This window comes from Falco peregrinus, chromosome 4 (genome assembly GCF_023634155.1).
Source record: "Falco peregrinus isolate bFalPer1 chromosome 4, bFalPer1.pri, whole genome shotgun sequence".
NCBI classification, from domain to species: domain Eukaryota; kingdom Metazoa; phylum Chordata; class Aves; order Falconiformes; family Falconidae; genus Falco; species Falco peregrinus.
In genome coordinates, this window is record NC_073724.1 from 54,909,579 (window position 1) to 54,926,055 (window position 16,477).

Below are 16,477 nucleotides of genomic sequence, written 5' to 3' on the forward strand. Positions count from 1 at the left end.
TTTTTCACTATCTATTCAATTTCCAAATATTCATCATAAAGAAGAAAATGCTGATAGAGGGAAAAAACCCCCACAAACCTAATCAAAAGCTTTCTGCCTGAAGCCATTCAGTTTGCTATTCAAACCAGGAAAGTGTCTATAGTTAGACATGGTTGTGTTCCTTGAGAACACGAAAACATGACAGCATATTATTAGTGCAGAAACTAAAGAGCAGCTGTTAGTTAGCACCTGGTTCCCAACAGCAGACTGGAAATACAAAAAGAGACACTCTGTGTGTGCACTGGCAGCAAGAAGGGAACAAACATCTTAAAATCCACTCTTCCCCTAAGAAAGCAGTGCTCCTTTCATGATGTCTACACAAAGCCTTGAGAAATCATTGCAAAGGGAAGGTGAAAGGGAGAAAAATGCCCCAAGGACAGTGAAAACCAAAACAAGGCACTGTCTTACCTTGCTGCAGCTCGGCACTGCCTCTGCTTGTGAGCCTGTGAATGAGAGAGGACGGGGACAGGCTCGCTGCTTTATTGGATCGCCCAAATTGTGTGTCTAGTAATTAGACAGTTAGGCATTCTTGCTTTGGGTGAGCTATAAATATAATACCTCCAAAGTACCAGCCATCGGCAGGAGATAAGGACCACAGCATCCCTGTGCTACCAGCCTTTTAAGGCATCACAGCTAGAGCAGCACAAGGCCCCCGATGGAAAAGGCTGCCGTGCTCCTGAGCAGACCCGGCCCTTTGCTGTGCTCCATTTGGGAGTGCTTGATCTTAAAATACACTCACCTGCTGCAGAGAGGTCCTGCGAAGGACCCAAAGGAGCTGGCAGTATTTCAGGGCTTGATATTTTGGCTAAGCTATGAGCAACTCTAATTTCTCAATCACATTATCTGTCAGGGCTCTGGGATTGACAGAAACACACTAGGAAATGCCAGCTGCTCTGCAGATGTAAGAGACTCCAGCTCCCCTTCGTCTGTCTGTCTGTCCCTTGCAGGTGTGCAGCCTTGTTGCAGGGGAGCCTGTGCCTCGTGTCCTGCCTTGTTTTACCCCTGCATTACATTGTGTGGGGAGCGATAGTGTCAGTGCTACCATTTCACAGCAAAAAAGACAGCAACTTTAGAGACTGGCTTGAAGTCATGGAATAAATGTGCATGGGCATTGGGGCCGTAGCTCAGGAGTGAGCTCTCTGCCAGGTGTGATGTTGGGTGAAGGGAACACTGGTACGTGGAAGGAGCAAGAGATTAGAGGTGGAACAAAGCTCCTCCAGCAGCTCCTGTAGGCAGTGTCTCACTGGCTCTGGAAGAAAACCTGTTGGAGCAAAGCTCAGCGCGGCAGTGGGGTTACAGCCTGCCTACCTCTTTGGGGCCATCTGCATTTCAGTGTACTTCTGCAGGGAAAGTTGCAGCAGAGGCATGGTCCTTGATACAAAGCTGAACTATTTTAAACATTATTTTTTTTTTTAGGAAAGGAAAAGGAAAACCTCTCTTCAAGTGAGGGAGATGGAAAAAATTAGCATCAAGTAGCCTCCACATGCAAGCAAATGACCCTGCATAGCAGCATACATCTCTGAAGAAATACTGTGCTGTTGAACTGAGGCCGCCTCTTGTTCCTTCTCCTGGCTGAAGCAGGAGTACTTGCTGAGGGATTTGATTTCTTTGCTGGATTTACTTCTTAGTTGCATGGTCCTGAAGAGCCCCTATTCCCTTTATCTCCCTCTTCTCCCTCTTCTCTGCAGAGTGCTGGCTGAGCAATAGTCTTTAGGAGACAGTGTCAACTCCCAGCTTGTCTCTGAGCAGTTAGTTTGGATAGCAAGCATGGGTCAAGCCATGGAGACTGGATACTAACATGAACTGTGTGCCAAGCTTTCTGACATGACAAGCTGATTTATGGTTTGACATGGAGCCCAGTCAGGTTTTATGGTTTTAACTCCAAACCAATGAGGGGCTGGCATCTGAAGGGCTCATCCTAACATAAAAAAGCTCATAACTGCACGTCCTCTGTCCCTGCCAAGCAACATGATTTGACAGCCTGAGTCAAGTCTCTTGAACAAATGACTTTCACACATCTCCTCTTGTGCATGCAAAAATGCCCAGCTTCCAAGCACCGTGGACAAGGAGTATAGGCTAGAGACTTAGGTTAGGGAGAGAGATATCCCAGATTCCTGATGAAAATGCTGTTCATTCTAGAACTAGAGACCTTTTGCCACATGTTCCTTTAGCTACTGTGTAAACAGCCCTTTCACATTTCCCAGAACAATAAACAGTTATGAAAAGCTGTATAAGCAGCAAAAATGTTGTAGTTAGGACATACGTTTGGACAGTTCTGGAAAGCCTCAACCTTTTCCTTTCAGCTAATTTTTTTGTTTGCATGATTCAAAGGTCCAAGTGGTGTTGTAGAAACAACGTGGATAAAAAATGGTTGTCCCTTGCTCCGGTCCAGGATGTCCTGGGCACTAATGCCATGTTTAATCCTCAGGTGTCAGCCTGATTACAGAGCACATTTGGATTTGGTGTAAACATCAAGCAGCTGGGGACCAGCTTGGGGTAAACGTGGCCTCCCAGCACACTTCATCTAACTATTTGGGAATGTCCGTTACAGATCTGTAATCAGCAAACATTACCACTTTTCTCTCTGAAAAAAATCAAATGACCTACAAAGCTGTTGTCCCCGCACTGTCCCTCTAATTAAACTGTCCCAGTTTCATGTCAAGTATTGCTTTACTCGTTGATGGGGAAAGGAGGGCTCCTTGAGAATGGATGCCATAGGGAGGCTAAAGCATCTATGACGAGTCAGGCTGCTGGGCCTGTCCTGTGCTCCCCACAGCAGGTGACAGTTGAGCTGCTCCACTGAGACAGGCAGGGAAATGCTCCCATGGTCATGGCTCAAGCACCTCTGAGATACAGAGCAGTGCCAGGCCAATGATGGAGCAGAGGTATTCCTGTGGATGTTGTCAGAAACAGAGACATCTCCAGGCTTCTCAGCTTTATAGTGGCATCAGAATTTAGCCTTTTAAAAAGAGGAACGGAGGCTGAAGCGCTCTGGCCCAAAGCAGCAGTGGCACCACGGCCCCCTTTCCCATCTCCACTCCATGGAGCTGCAGCACTGGTGCCAGCCCTGCTGCTCCCGTGACCGAGGCACTGCCAGGAAGGAAAACAGGAATTTAAGCCAATTCTTTATTCCAAGGTGATGGGAGGTGCATGTGCTAGAAGAGCTGCTCTAGAATCATAGAATCACAGGATCATTTAGGTTGGAAAGGACCTTTAAGAAATTTGCAAAGGAAATGCTGCAAGCTGTGGAAACCATACCAAGGTCCTGTTACCCATTCCTTACACTGAGCTTAGAAGCTTTGTCACTGACCCCTCACAATCAGGATTTGCCTTGCCATTCTCTGCAAGTCACAGAAGATGCTACAGTGTGGGCATCTGAGAAGGATGTAAATCTTCAGGACAGCTTTAACAAATAAAAAAATCTCACTAGCTTGCACTGGTACTGCCTTTTCTAAAGGAAGACCTCTATTGACAGATATTCATGGGAATCTGACCTTGCTGTCCTGACATTTGTGTTCATGGTGGGTAGCACAGGATTAAAACTGTGTTATGAGGTTGTTGAGCCTTTAATCTAATTTGGAGGATTTAGAGGTAGGTTCTGTACCTATGATAATAACTGCCAGAGACTTAGCAGCAGAGCCAGAAGGGAGGAGGGAGCCTGTGGAGATTTTGCTGGTAGTCAATATTTTGCAAACACTTCACACTCAGGCCCTTGCGGTGAGGAAGATGGGATTAGCATTCGCTGTTGAGAACTAGGGACTTGGCTGCGCTAACAAGCCATCAGCCTGCCTGCTTCTTCTAGCCCTTTGCAGTCACAGGTCACACTAGTACCTTCCAAACTTGCCCTTAGAGACCCAAACCCAGCCACCCTGCACCTGGAGGAAGAGCATGCACAAAGGCTGACCCTCCTGCAGACCTGGGGGCATACAGCCTTTCACCAGGAGGCACATGGTGTTTCAGGATCACCTTTAGACTTCCCATGCATGTGAAAATGCTTGCGGCAGGCAGCACTTGGGCTCTAGCAGCAGCAGCCTCGGGGGGTACCAGTGACAGTCCCCTGGGGACGGAGGGACACCTGGAGCATCCCAACCCCAGCTCCCTCCCAGCGGGTGTCTGTCCTGGCTGCCACCACCATGCCCAGGCTCCGGAGCATGAGCGGGGTGGAAGTGCCTTCAGATGAAGCAGCAAAGCATGTGTGATTTCCAAGGGCCTCATGTCTGCCCGGCTTGCCTTCCTGCCCTATGTTTTGAGCTGAAGCTCCAAGAAGATGTCATCACTGCAGATACATGCAGGCTTGTGAGCAGGCTGAAATGCTCAGAGCCCTGTGACCTCTGTGTTCTCCATGGGTGCTGTCATCGGTGGTTCACCTCACCTACTTTTTGCCATCAAAAGCTGGCATCTGGTGTAAGCTGGTTATCTGCATGCTTGTTTTGCTGGGTGGGGGTGCATATCTCCCACTGCTGACTACAGGGAGAGAGGAGATGACTCATACCAGACAGCTAACTTCTGGTGACTGAAGTTATGTGAAATGTGCCTCACTCAGCCTGAGATGCCCCTGCTGTGTGTAGTGTACCACAAAAATGCCTGTGTCAGGCCAGATGTAGGTTAGCCTAGCCCATTTTCTCGCCTCTAGCAATGGCCAGTAGTTCGTGCTTGGGAATATATATTCCCAAAAACAGTTTCCTGAATTCCCACAGGTTTTAGTTTGGGGACTCTGAGACAGAAGCAAACTATATTTAATGACCTTGATGGATTTTTTTTTTCTTTTATTTCCATAAGTTTCTCCAGCTCTTTCTGAACCCAAATGCTCAGTGGTGCCATGCCCACTCCCTGCAGCTTGCGCCTCCCAGGCCTGGGGGGGCTGGCAGAGGCTCGGAGCACAGGCAGCAGCTCTTCCCCTAGCACAAACAATACCACATTTGGGTAAACGATGCAGATGAGCCTTAGTCTGAAAATTCAGACACCCAACTCCCCAAAACCTCTAAAACCAAACTTTGCAAGGAAAACCTAGGGAGCTTTCCCCTTTCTCCCCCTCTCCATCCCCTGTCCTGCTCACACTAAGGGAGACAAATCCCGTCCCCAGTCTGCTCTGCTGCCTTTCTGCCCTACTTATGGTCTCAGGGTTTGCTTTGGAAACGTGGGGACGCAGCACTGACAAATGCCCTGCGTAAAGAGAGGACTGGATGGTGCCTTTTTATCCAGAGGGAGCTCTGGATATATTTTCAGAGTGCAAACAAGGTTGGAAAAGCAGGAATCATTTCTTCTTCACTCTTCCATTTATCTGCCTGGCAAATGTTACAGCTCACAAAAGGCCACTGCTCTTAGCAGCTGTTTCGTGGCCTCACCTCTGCCCTTTCCCATTTTGGCTGAAATACTCTTTCACTCCGCTGGTTTTGGATCATGCTGAGACTTCTCCAGTCCAAAACTAAATCTACCCTCATAATCCACCAAACTAAGTCCTGATAAAGCTAAGCGGGCTTCATTTAACAACAAGCTGAGATAAAACTATTTGTGGGTGCAGTGACAAAGGGATCCAAGTGATCTCCTGAGTTTAAAGCAGATGAGAGAAGCAAGCCCAGTAACATCGAATTTCAGTGCCCCATTTGCACTCTTACCTGCCTGTTGCAATTAATGTCTTTACCCCACTGGAGCTAACTCTGCCAGTGAGTATGAGTACATGTACAAAAGACACTTTCAGGATTCTTTTTAGGAGAGAGATATTTTCTCATGAGATAACTGTTATCTGAGAGAAGTAAAGTGTTGTGACCCAAGCAGCAAGAGTCAGGAATTGCCACCGGCAAGATTAAGCAAGAGCTCAGTGTGTTTCACCTGCTGCCAAATACAAGGGTGCTTGTATGGGTAAGGAATTTCAGCCTAAGTGGTTTTATTTTGGCATGCATAAGAGACTAAAGCAGACTTTTGTAATAGAAGCTGCAGATTGCCTTAAGCGTAGGTGTAATCGCCAGCCTGGCCATAATAAGTAATAATAATCCCAGCTTTGGCATTAATTCATTTTGTGACCTTGGACATGACACTCACATCCATGTTATCAAACCTGGCAAGTGCATGCAAGTCCCAATGAGGGACAGAGGAGCTGCAAGCGCCGAGCACTGTAAAAAAATCAAATTAAGCTCCCTGGGGCTCAGGTTTCCCACTTATAGGGGAAACCATGAGAGAGATCATTGCTGACAATAAGATCTGAAAAATACAGTGAAATCATAAAAAATTCCCCAATCCTTAGCAGACTAAGAATTTCCCAGACCTCCACAGACATTAGAAGGATCCTTCTGACAGGAGCACAGTTCCCAGCCAAAAAGCCCCAAGATCAGCTGTGACAGCTTTTTCCCTACATCTTCTGCCTCAGGCTTCATGCTTGACAGGGGGCACATGATCTCAAGTGAAGGTGCTCTGGCAGCCCAAAATTATCCTGTTTGCATACACTACATCACAATCGATAAGCTGCTCTCAAGACATATTCAGTGGTAAAACTAGTATGATGTTATACTACCTTCACAGGCATTTCCCAAAACAGTGCAGAAATAGAAATTAAGACAGTGCAGCTGGTAGTGGTGATAAATCTAAAATCTTACGCAAAATGTTTAAGCCTTGTATCATCTTTGCACACTGTGGAATAGGGCACTGCCCCCCCTTTTTGGCATTGCCTTGGTGTAAGCCTGGTGGCTCACGTTAGCCTGCTGAAGGCCCTCGTGTGCAATTTGAAACAAGCCCAACAATATTAAAAAGTGATGTTTGTAAAGAGCAGCTGTTGGTGTTATGGTGTACATCCTTCCCCTGGAGACTTAATCAGCTGCATAACTAGTAACTCGATCTTTGCTAGTGGTTTGTTGCCTTGCTGATAGAAGTGCAGCCCAGGGCTACCATATACCTTTTAGGCCATTTAGCACAATGAGAAAAATTTCACTGCAAAGCCTAGATTAGCCTCGATGCCAAGTGCCAAAATTAATATCAAACCTGACACCTACTGTTTCCCCTTACCATGATCCTGTATGTGACTACGATGAACCTCAAATGCTTGTTTTCTCTCTTTGCTGAGCCACTGATTTGCCTCTTTTCTCATCCATAATATAAAAATTCTCCAGCTGATTGTATTAATACCTTATTTTTTTCAGTGATGCCTTTTGTGAGAACTCACAGTGATTTTGCTGGTGGCTGAGAAAGCTGTGTATATTAAAACTGGCACCCTGATTTTATGGCCAAGTTCGACAGAGAATGTGACATTCACCGGGGGGACAGCTCTTTATGGTACCTCAGTTAAACAGAGCTACTTCTATAATCACCAGAGCTGCTCAGATTTTTCAAAAATTATTCAAAGATAAATAATCAGTGCTATGACCATACATTAACTTGAAAGTCTTGACAGACATGTTTAGCCATTAAGTTGCTGAAGCACAGAAATCAAACCCAAGGCGTGCTGAACAAGGAAGCGACGTGTCTTTGCTATGTGTGCCTTGTCAGCTGAGACTAGCTAAATTGTTAGTTGCACACTGGTCAAAACACACAAAGAGCTCTCTGATTTTCAGATTGCTGGGAAAAAAACCACAGTGCCTTTTTCATGCTTTAAAAAGATACATTCAATATAGCTGAAGGATAGTGAGATTAGAGCCTTTATCATGCAAAATCTGCAGTCTGTTTTTGCACATATCCTGACAATGAATTTGCTGATCTTTTTCTGATCGCCACCTGTATGCCTCATAAAACCATTATCCAATGGAATACCAGACCATCTTAGCATTACCATAATTTTCTTTGTGTTTCTTTCCATGTTCCACCGTCTCTTCTCCCCTCGTCTGTTATGCTGGCACGCCACATCTCTCCCCTGCTTCCTTTCTGCCCCAGGCACCTGTGGTGTCAGCAGCATGGTCTGCCAGCCTCCTCTCTCCACTCAAGCCACATACCCCACAAGCTAATCCTGTCAGTCCCTGGCTCCTTAGCATCCTTGCCACTGCTTCTTTCCCTGCAAGGATTAATAGATGTTTCCTCAAAATATCTGCATTTTTCCCCCTCCACCTCATTTCCCACATTCCCTCGTTTAACTTTATGCCCCTACAGCACATTATTCCTCTTCTTTTGCAGCTGACAAATGTTCTTGCATTATTCCTCATACATCAAGCCCTGCACAAGCATGTGTGTCTGGCACCATGTGGGCAGGGCATGCCAAACCAAGATGAGAGCTGAAGCCATCTGTTGCAGCTGCTGTTTTATGGCTTCTCCGCCATGCTGGAGCACGCCCCTGCCTCGCAAGCAGGAGTCTTGTGGAAAGCAGTTCAAATCAATAAATCACCCAGACACGCAAGGTATGCCCAGCACCAGCACTGAGGGCAGCTGCTGAGTGTAACCCAAGCATCTTTTGGAAAACACTCCTGTAAACAAATCTGCCATTTAGGTTTTGGGCACAAACATTAAATATTCTGGGGAACTCCCTGCCAAGATGGAGACGAGAGGTTCACACCTCTCTTTGATCTGTGCTTGCACTAAAATTGGCGCCTGCTCAGCAGACAGCAGTGCTTTTTTCTAGCTTTTAGGAAGAATGTGCTCCTTTGCAATGACGTATGAAGAAGAAGGCATTTATCCGAGTTGCTGCATGAGCTGTGGACGTCACCCATGGTTCGCAATTGAGCTTGGGCCCGAAGAGGTTCAATAGTTGCCAAACCTAAAGTATAAAAAGAAAGGCCTCCTGGCATTGAAGAACCTAGAACAAAGGGAGATGAACAAGTAGAAAGAAAGAGAAGTTGTCATCTCTGCCTTGCATGCTGAAATGCTTTTAGGGCATTCAACTCTGTGCATCATCACACCAAATCCTAAAATGACACCAGATCCCAGACCTGTGGGCTCTCTGGCTCTGACCCTACTTTGGTCCTGATCTATCATTGTGTGCAGGAAAGGCTCTGGAGACAACTTTGTCTTCTAGAGATCAAGTTTTTAGAAAAACAAATATTGGATTGTATAGAAGTACAATAATTTCATTAATAAAATCTAACAGGTAGGGGGAGGTTGTATCTTAAAAAAAAGAAAAATCTGACTGCTGCAGAAGAGGTGTGAATCTCTATTTACAGTTGGGTACCAAAACAGTAGAGGGTGTCTGCTTCTCTGCAAAGCTGCAGGACATTTTTAGGATGGCTTGTGCAAAGCCATGGAAGAACACTGGCAGGAGCCCACCTGGGCACTTAACCAGCTCAGCTGCTCTTTTCATTCCCCTGGTTTATGGCACCCAGACCTGACCTGAAATGATTAAGGACCCAAAGCTGAGCTCCGTGATGGGCCCTTCCCATGAAGCCTCTCACTGCTCCGTCCCAGCAGGAGAAACCCCTCACTCCCCAACCTCTGTTGCAGCTGCACTTTAGGGCTGCCAGACCAGGAGGGGATACTCTGCAGTCATAGCCATCTGCCATCAAATGTCATGTAAAGTTGCTTCCCTGTCTATAAAAGAAGGTGACACCACTTTCATTACACATGCTGCAGGGCACTGCGGCTCAGGGGAGGAGGAGGAGGAGGAGGAAAGTGTGGCAGGGGATGCCCAGAGTATCCCAGAAACACAGCTCCCAAGGTCCCCTTTCTGGCACAGCTGAGTTAAAGGCCTGAATAGAGAAGCCTTTCAAATGTGTGACCTACTGCTGCTATGATGGAAAGTGATTTGCACCATCTCTCAATGTGACTGTAAACAACAGAGCATTTCTGCTCCTTTTCAAACATGGTATCATGCTAGCAGCTCAAATTGCTCAGCTTTTTCTTGGTAGCCCGATAGATTTGAATGCCAGAATCTTACCAAGGACAATCCTACTGCATTAACACCGGCCAACCAGCAGCGCTTGTGCAAAGTGAAATAACCTGAGGGTCGAAATCATTCTTCACAGGGGTGAGACCAGGTTAATGTCAGACAATGCAAGATCATTCCTCCTGATGTTAATGTGACAGCAGGTATGTAGGTATGCCTACAGCCCTTAAAAAGAAGTTAAAACTTTTTCCATCAGTGCCCAATTTTGGAAGTTTGCAAGTAAGGATGGGCACTAGCATTGCATATGAAATTTAAATACAGTGACTGCTTGCTGTAAAGCATTGGCTAACATGGATCCTGGATCTGGGAAAACAGATGGAAAAAACCCCCATGTTAATAGAATACAGAGTATGATAAATGACTTTTGGTTTTAAAGTTTTCCAAAAATCTCTCATCCAGTACATCCATACCTTCAAAGGAAGAATATACCCTCATGGTGTATTGCAGGGGCGTTGCTCATGCCAAGCATGTTTATGTCATTGTCAGCCTGAAATAATTTGGTTACCCTTAATTCTTGTCTCAGTGAAGCCAGATCTAACTTACTACGTGCATTATCACCATTTATATGTTTATATCTACTATGATTATTAGCTTATGCATATATATGACCTGCTGCTTTGAGTGTGTAAAGAATTAATGCACGGATGCTTGAATCCTGCTCTGCCTTGGAGAAACTTCCCTTCACAGTCAGCATACATTTAGGTAAGCACCAGGATGGTGATATTTTTCCTCTGTCTGTTCCCCTGGGCAGAAGATCCCACCTATCCAGAAGGCACCAACAGTTCCAAGGCCAGGTAATGGCATGAGTGGGCGAGATGTGAAGGGGACCTGAAACATTCCAGGGGAGAAGAGAGATGTGCAAGGACATACATATCTCTGAATCAACATCCCTTCAATGAAATACATGTTCTGGACCAGGCTTTGCTTAAAGACAAGTTTCCAGCTGAAAGGTATGTAAGCATGCTGAGAGTGTTTAAACTGGATAAAACAGAGAACAGAGTTAGCATAATGTCTGCAGCTGTAAGTTTTCTTTTATTTCTGCACAGCTGCCTCTAAATAAGGAGATCATACTGCTGATCTTTGGATTCCTGAGTAAATTCATTCCTTACTTTATCTTCAAGACTGTCTGGTGGTAGGAGTGATTTAAGGATAACTGGCAAACCACCTTCATTCCATTCCCAAAGAAACGATGATTCAGTAAAGGGGGGTGTTGGACAGTTCTCCTAGAAAAGATACAAAGCCAGAGGTAGCCAGATGTTCTTCCTTGAGCTGCATGGGACATTTTGAAAGTTGATAATGAGCCTTGGAAGGGAAATGTTGTGTCCCATGCCCCCCCAGACACACACACAGAGCACATCCCCTGTCACATAGATCAGCACAAAGAGGAATCACTGCATTTATTGGCATAGCCAGCACTCACACAAACATAAACAGCACAGACAGCCTCATCCTGTTCCCCCTCTCTGGGGCATCAGGATTAAAGTCCACTCTGAGGATATATGCACAATGTATTTATGGGTCATTTCAGGAGCTGGTCTTAAGACACTCTGTCGTCTAGTTGGCACCTAGCTCCTGGTCTCCTCCAGCTGCTGGCATTTGGACCTATGAGCCCCAGAGGTTTGTGATCCCCCTCTGGGTGCTGGTACTCTCTAATCCTACTAGTCTGGTGTGAAGCTTGGTAGCACTCACACAAAATGACTCAGGACAGAGCACGCACCCTCACAGAAGCCAGTTAGAAACAGGATTTAGTGGCAATACAGGATAGATGGTGGTGATGAAGCACAGGACTCAGTCAAGCAACTATATACTCAACTGGGCCCTTTTACCTCCTTTGCCCCTCTATTTCCTCATATTTGTTATTCCCTCAGTTCATCATGATGCCTCTGTTTTTCCACCTCTGGTCCTTCCTGTAAGCATCCCTTACTGATTCTCACAGTCCCCTGAAAACCTCCCATTGAGAAATTTTATACTATCCTCAAATTCTTCTTCCTATGCAGACCACGCTAAATTCTGCATCCTGTTAGGCAGCACCTCCCTTTCCTATGCATGGCTCTTTGTCCCATTTGGCTGTCCCGTCATGGGGTGTTTCACACTGATAATGGTCTAATCCTCCTCCTTTGATAGTTGTATGGAGTTGCTGATTCAGCGGGCCATATTTTCACTGCTCAGGTCATTAGACTGCCTCCATCTGTCACTGATCCTTCCTAGTCTCACTGCTTGTTGTGGTTGCCCTTTAGTCACATAACACACAGAAACCTAATGTTGCTCTTTGGGTGGCTAGTATAAGTAAAGGCCAAGCAGAACTTCCCATAGAATGCCATGCTGTCTTGGTGCACCCGACTGCACAGACGATGTCTAAACCATGTAAAAATACTTTTTTAGCAAAGAGGAATAGCTGTATTTCCAGCTCTCCTTGCATGTTTAAGACAAAGTTTCCACAAGTGATCTTTGTGGCTTCCATCTTGGAGCCTCCAACTTGAAATGTATGAAAGGAGCTTGATTTCTAGAGGATTCAGCTGCCAATGAAATTCAGCCCGCTGAAAGCTTCATCTTCACACAGAGCAGAGTCTATCCCCTTCCCTGAAAGCACAAGTGCCATGTTTACCCTTACCATCTCTGCCTCAGATACTCCTGGAACTGAAATAACCCCAGTTGCCATAATTTAATTAAACTATCAGTTTGAAATGCCTGAGTGTTGTCTTGAGACTGTGTGGAAAATATGAGTACAGATAATTGCGTTAGCTAGGAATAACAAGACAGCTTGCAGTGTAAGATGAGAAAGGATGACGTTCGGTGTGATCCAAGCTGACAAATCCTGAGATTATGGCATTAGGCTGGTCCTGTTGTGGACTGCTGAAGAACTGAGATAAATGTTTCTTTTAAAATGGGCATCCAAGGGCGTGTTCCAAATAATTTGTTTCCCCTTAGTGTGACTGTGTGCATTCCCTTAATACCCACTATTGTGCTTGACACTGCTTGAGCAAAGCCATATGTAAGAGGAAAAGCATAAGAGCAGGACTTACTGTTGGCAACATCTAGATCACGGAGATGCTTAGAGACTAACCACAGCTAAAGAGGCTTTGGCCCATTTTATTTCTACTTAGATGGCTTTTTTCTTTATTGGCACATCACTCAGACTGAAGAGTTTTCTCATGAGGAAGAGGAGGGATGTAAGGTTGCATCATGGCACCTGCACAACTCTGCCTCTGAAAAAAACCAACAGGTTTATCAATCTACTGTATCTCAGGTGGGGGCTATGTGCATGGTTTCCTCTGGGCTTTGCGCTTTGCTTTTGCAGCAGAGAAACCTGTGGCAGGGCTGTAGCAACAGCCTTCTGCTCCTTCCTCCTGGCCACTTCAGCCCTACTGAGAGCTCTCCCCATCCTCAGTCCCTCATGGCAACTCCTGCCCAGGCAGATGGGTGTTGCAGCAGGTCTGATGTTTGGAGGGATGCAGCTGGACGTGTCCATTAGTTGGAAGAAAGCAGCACTGTTATGCTTGCTTATCCCTTATCAAAATACTTTAAATAAAGGACCATAATGCTTGGTGGTTTTATTAACATAAATTAGAAAGAGCCTCTGCCAAGAGACTGAGACGTTATGGCAGCTAATTAGTAGAAAAGCCATTAAAAGACATTTTATCTTAGAAGTAGCAAGGTGTGAATTTTTTTTTTGTTTGTAAGGCTTACTGGTTGTGCGATGTCAGTTCCAAGGCCAGGTTGTAAAGCAGGGCTGCTTAAGGTAATCATTAAAAAGTAAAAATCTTGATTTTCCAACTGTTTTGAAGATGCTGGTTTTAGGGGGTGTGTTCCTGTTAAATGTATCTGTGTGCTTCTAAACCAAAAAAGAACCAGTAAAGAAACAAATGTGAGACTTGTGTTTCACATCAGCAGCCCGGCTGATAGGGCTTTCACACTGGGAGCCTGCTCTCTGGGATTTCTCAAAAATCAAAAAGCAAAGCTTAGTTCAGCCAGAACACAAACCAGAGCATTAATAGGCTCATTTTGGTCCAGGTCCAGACTAAATAAGAGCATGGCTCACGTCAGACCAAATCAAACCGATCTTTCCTGGAGCTTGCTCCCCAGCCCCTGCGATAGTCACAAGGACTGTGATGGGTTTGTAAATTCTGCTGTTGAATCTATAGGCTCAGTGGTCACTGCTGGTCACTTTCTGCCACCCATGGCAGTGTCTGCCCAGCGTGGCTCTGGGGAGAGGACATCTGTGATTCTGCGACATCTGAGCATGGCTCTGCAACCTCGTCCTGCCCCAGCACCCCCCACTTTCCCTGGCCCTTTGGGAGCCCTGGCTGCCAGCTGGGTTGCAGATCGTGTTTCTCTGCGGGAGCTCCTTCTGCTCTGTTTCAGCTGCCTGCTGGGCCCTGTCGCCAAAGGCCCTGCAGGCTATTCTTCTTAGAAATCACAACACCAAAAAGAATGTAACATTAAAAATAATCCAGGCATTAGAATATGAGCTGCTGTGGGGAAGAAAAACCCAACTAAACAACAAAAAAACCCCAACAAAACCCCAAACGCCACAATATCTTATTTCTGTCTGCCTGAACTACTTTCCTGGATCTTTCCAGGGGGAAAAATCAGTTTATTTTTTCCTCCTTCCAGGCTGTTGTGTGGCTTTTGGGCATGATCCAAACTCCACTGAAGTCAATGGATAGTTTTCAAGGTCTCTCAATCAAGTTTTGAATGCATGGTGGTAAAAAGTGTGAGTATCCTGCCTTACACTCAAGGTGGAAACACACATGTCCTACAAGTGTTGCACGTTAGTGCTCTGTAAGTAGTCCTCTCCCTTCCCCTGTTTCTCCAGCACATGCAAAGGTCTCTGGTGATATGGCAGTTGAACATCTTCTCAGAAAGGAAGACAAGTCTGGCTTCCTTCTAGCGATGAAACTGCTATTGGCAATGGAGTTGCACATCACAGGAGTGGTCCTTCTCCTGGTCCTTGACTGCATAACGTCACACAGAGCCCTGTGGCAGTGACTCTGCAACTGCATGACACTTTACCTGGTAACACTGTAGGTCTCTGGATAATGCACCATCAGCTTCGGGTCAGGTTGAAGAACACAACATCTCTGCAAATAGTCACCAAACCATCCTTATGGCCCAGGCCATTTGTATTTTAAATGGTTAACCTTTAAATTACATACTTCGATAAGCGAACAACCTTAGATAGCAAATCTATGGTGGCAGCCTAATAGATGAGACATTGGCTGATGCCACAGATGGATAAACTTCTGCAGATTTGAGTGCCTAGTGATGTGAGCCCTTGTACCAAGGCTATTAACAAGGCCAGGTAAGGATCTGGCCATAAATCTATGCCTGTCCCACATTCAGACAGACAGCGCTAGAGGCTGAGGTGATGAGAACTGTTTTGAACCCTCTGATTCATTCCAAGTACTGTGAGTTAGACCAGGTCTGCTTCCCAGACCTTACTTTGCAAATGGCTGAGGTGAAAGCTGAAGACTTACCAGTGACTTCATAAGCTCTGTTTGGTACAGTTTATGCCAGGCACAGCTCAGGGTGAGATTTGCCAAGGTCTCTCACCAGGCTTTTTCACAAAGGCACTGGATCTCGTAGCAAAAAATACATACTCCCCTCCTCACCGTTTTGTAATGAAAATGAACATCGCATAGCTATAAGGATAACCCCGTATCAAACCACTACTTGTTATAGTAGCTTGAAGTAATGCCTCAGAATTTAAATTTCTGATACTCTTCACATTTCCCCGAAGTTGTTTTTTCATTAACTTCTTTTTTCTAAGCTGTTACAGCTTCCTGAGAAATTCAGGGTCTCTGTGGCTTCCTCCAGCGTTCGTCTTCCTGGCCATGAGACTCACTGAATATCACAGAGCCACAGAAAAGCAGGGCTGAACCTTCTGCCCCTGGGCAAGATCAACTGCAAACATACCATTTCTGACAGATGTCCTGACAAAATGTTAGCTTGTTCTTAAACACCTGTAGGACCTATGTGATATTCAGAAGCCTTCCTGAAGTGTTTCAGCACTTTTTACTCATGCCTGACTCAAGCCTTTAGCTCAGTCCATCACTAAAAGCTCATCAGTCCTTCTGTTGTCAGTGGAGGCTCTGGAGGCTGCTGACCAGAGGAGGCTCAGGCAGGAGCACACATCCTGGCCAGGTTAGGTTAGGCAATATGAACACCCTGCTATGTGCATTTCTGTAGTGTACCAAACTGATTTGGAACAAAACTCTTCTAAGGATCTTCTCCCAACCCCCATGGTGTGGTAAAGGCCAAAGGGATGAAGCACATCTGGTCAGTTGTGCCACAGGTACTCAGAGAGGTTTACCAGTTGTAGCACCACAGGGGGAGATATGCAAAGATAAGCAAGAAGATTTTTTTTTTTTTCTCAATGAAAGCTGTTTGTCAAAATTCCTGTTCTTGGTACCAGTTATTATGAAAGCTGCCCATAAACGCACACCACAGCACACCAGAAAATGAGTCTGATCCAGGGCCAGTCCTCAGTCACCTTACATCTCCCCTTCCTGCTATCGGAGTCTGGGCTGTTGTGACCTCTGCATTGTATGGCAGAAGAATCATTGTCCTTTTCTCACTACAGCATTAATGCTGGCCATTTCAGACAAAGTAACCATGATTTCTTTGTAGACTAGTTAACCACAC

At 45.7% G+C, this 16,477-nt stretch overlaps 1 protein-coding gene across 2 annotated transcripts in view; it reads right to left on the bottom strand.

Moving 5' to 3' along the window:
• FHL2 (four and a half LIM domains 2) overlaps positions 1-16,477 on the bottom strand; it is a 63,554-nt gene that overhangs the window by 43,785 nt on the left and 3,292 nt on the right. The window contains exon 1 of one of the 2 annotated variants that reach the window (XM_005228661.3): positions 448-550. The exons of the other annotated variant lie outside the window; for it this stretch is intronic. The gene's annotated coding sequence lies outside the window, so the exon portion shown is untranslated. Of the gene's footprint in view, positions 1-447; positions 551-16,477 lie in introns of those variants that run through there. 2 annotated transcript variants of the gene reach the window in all.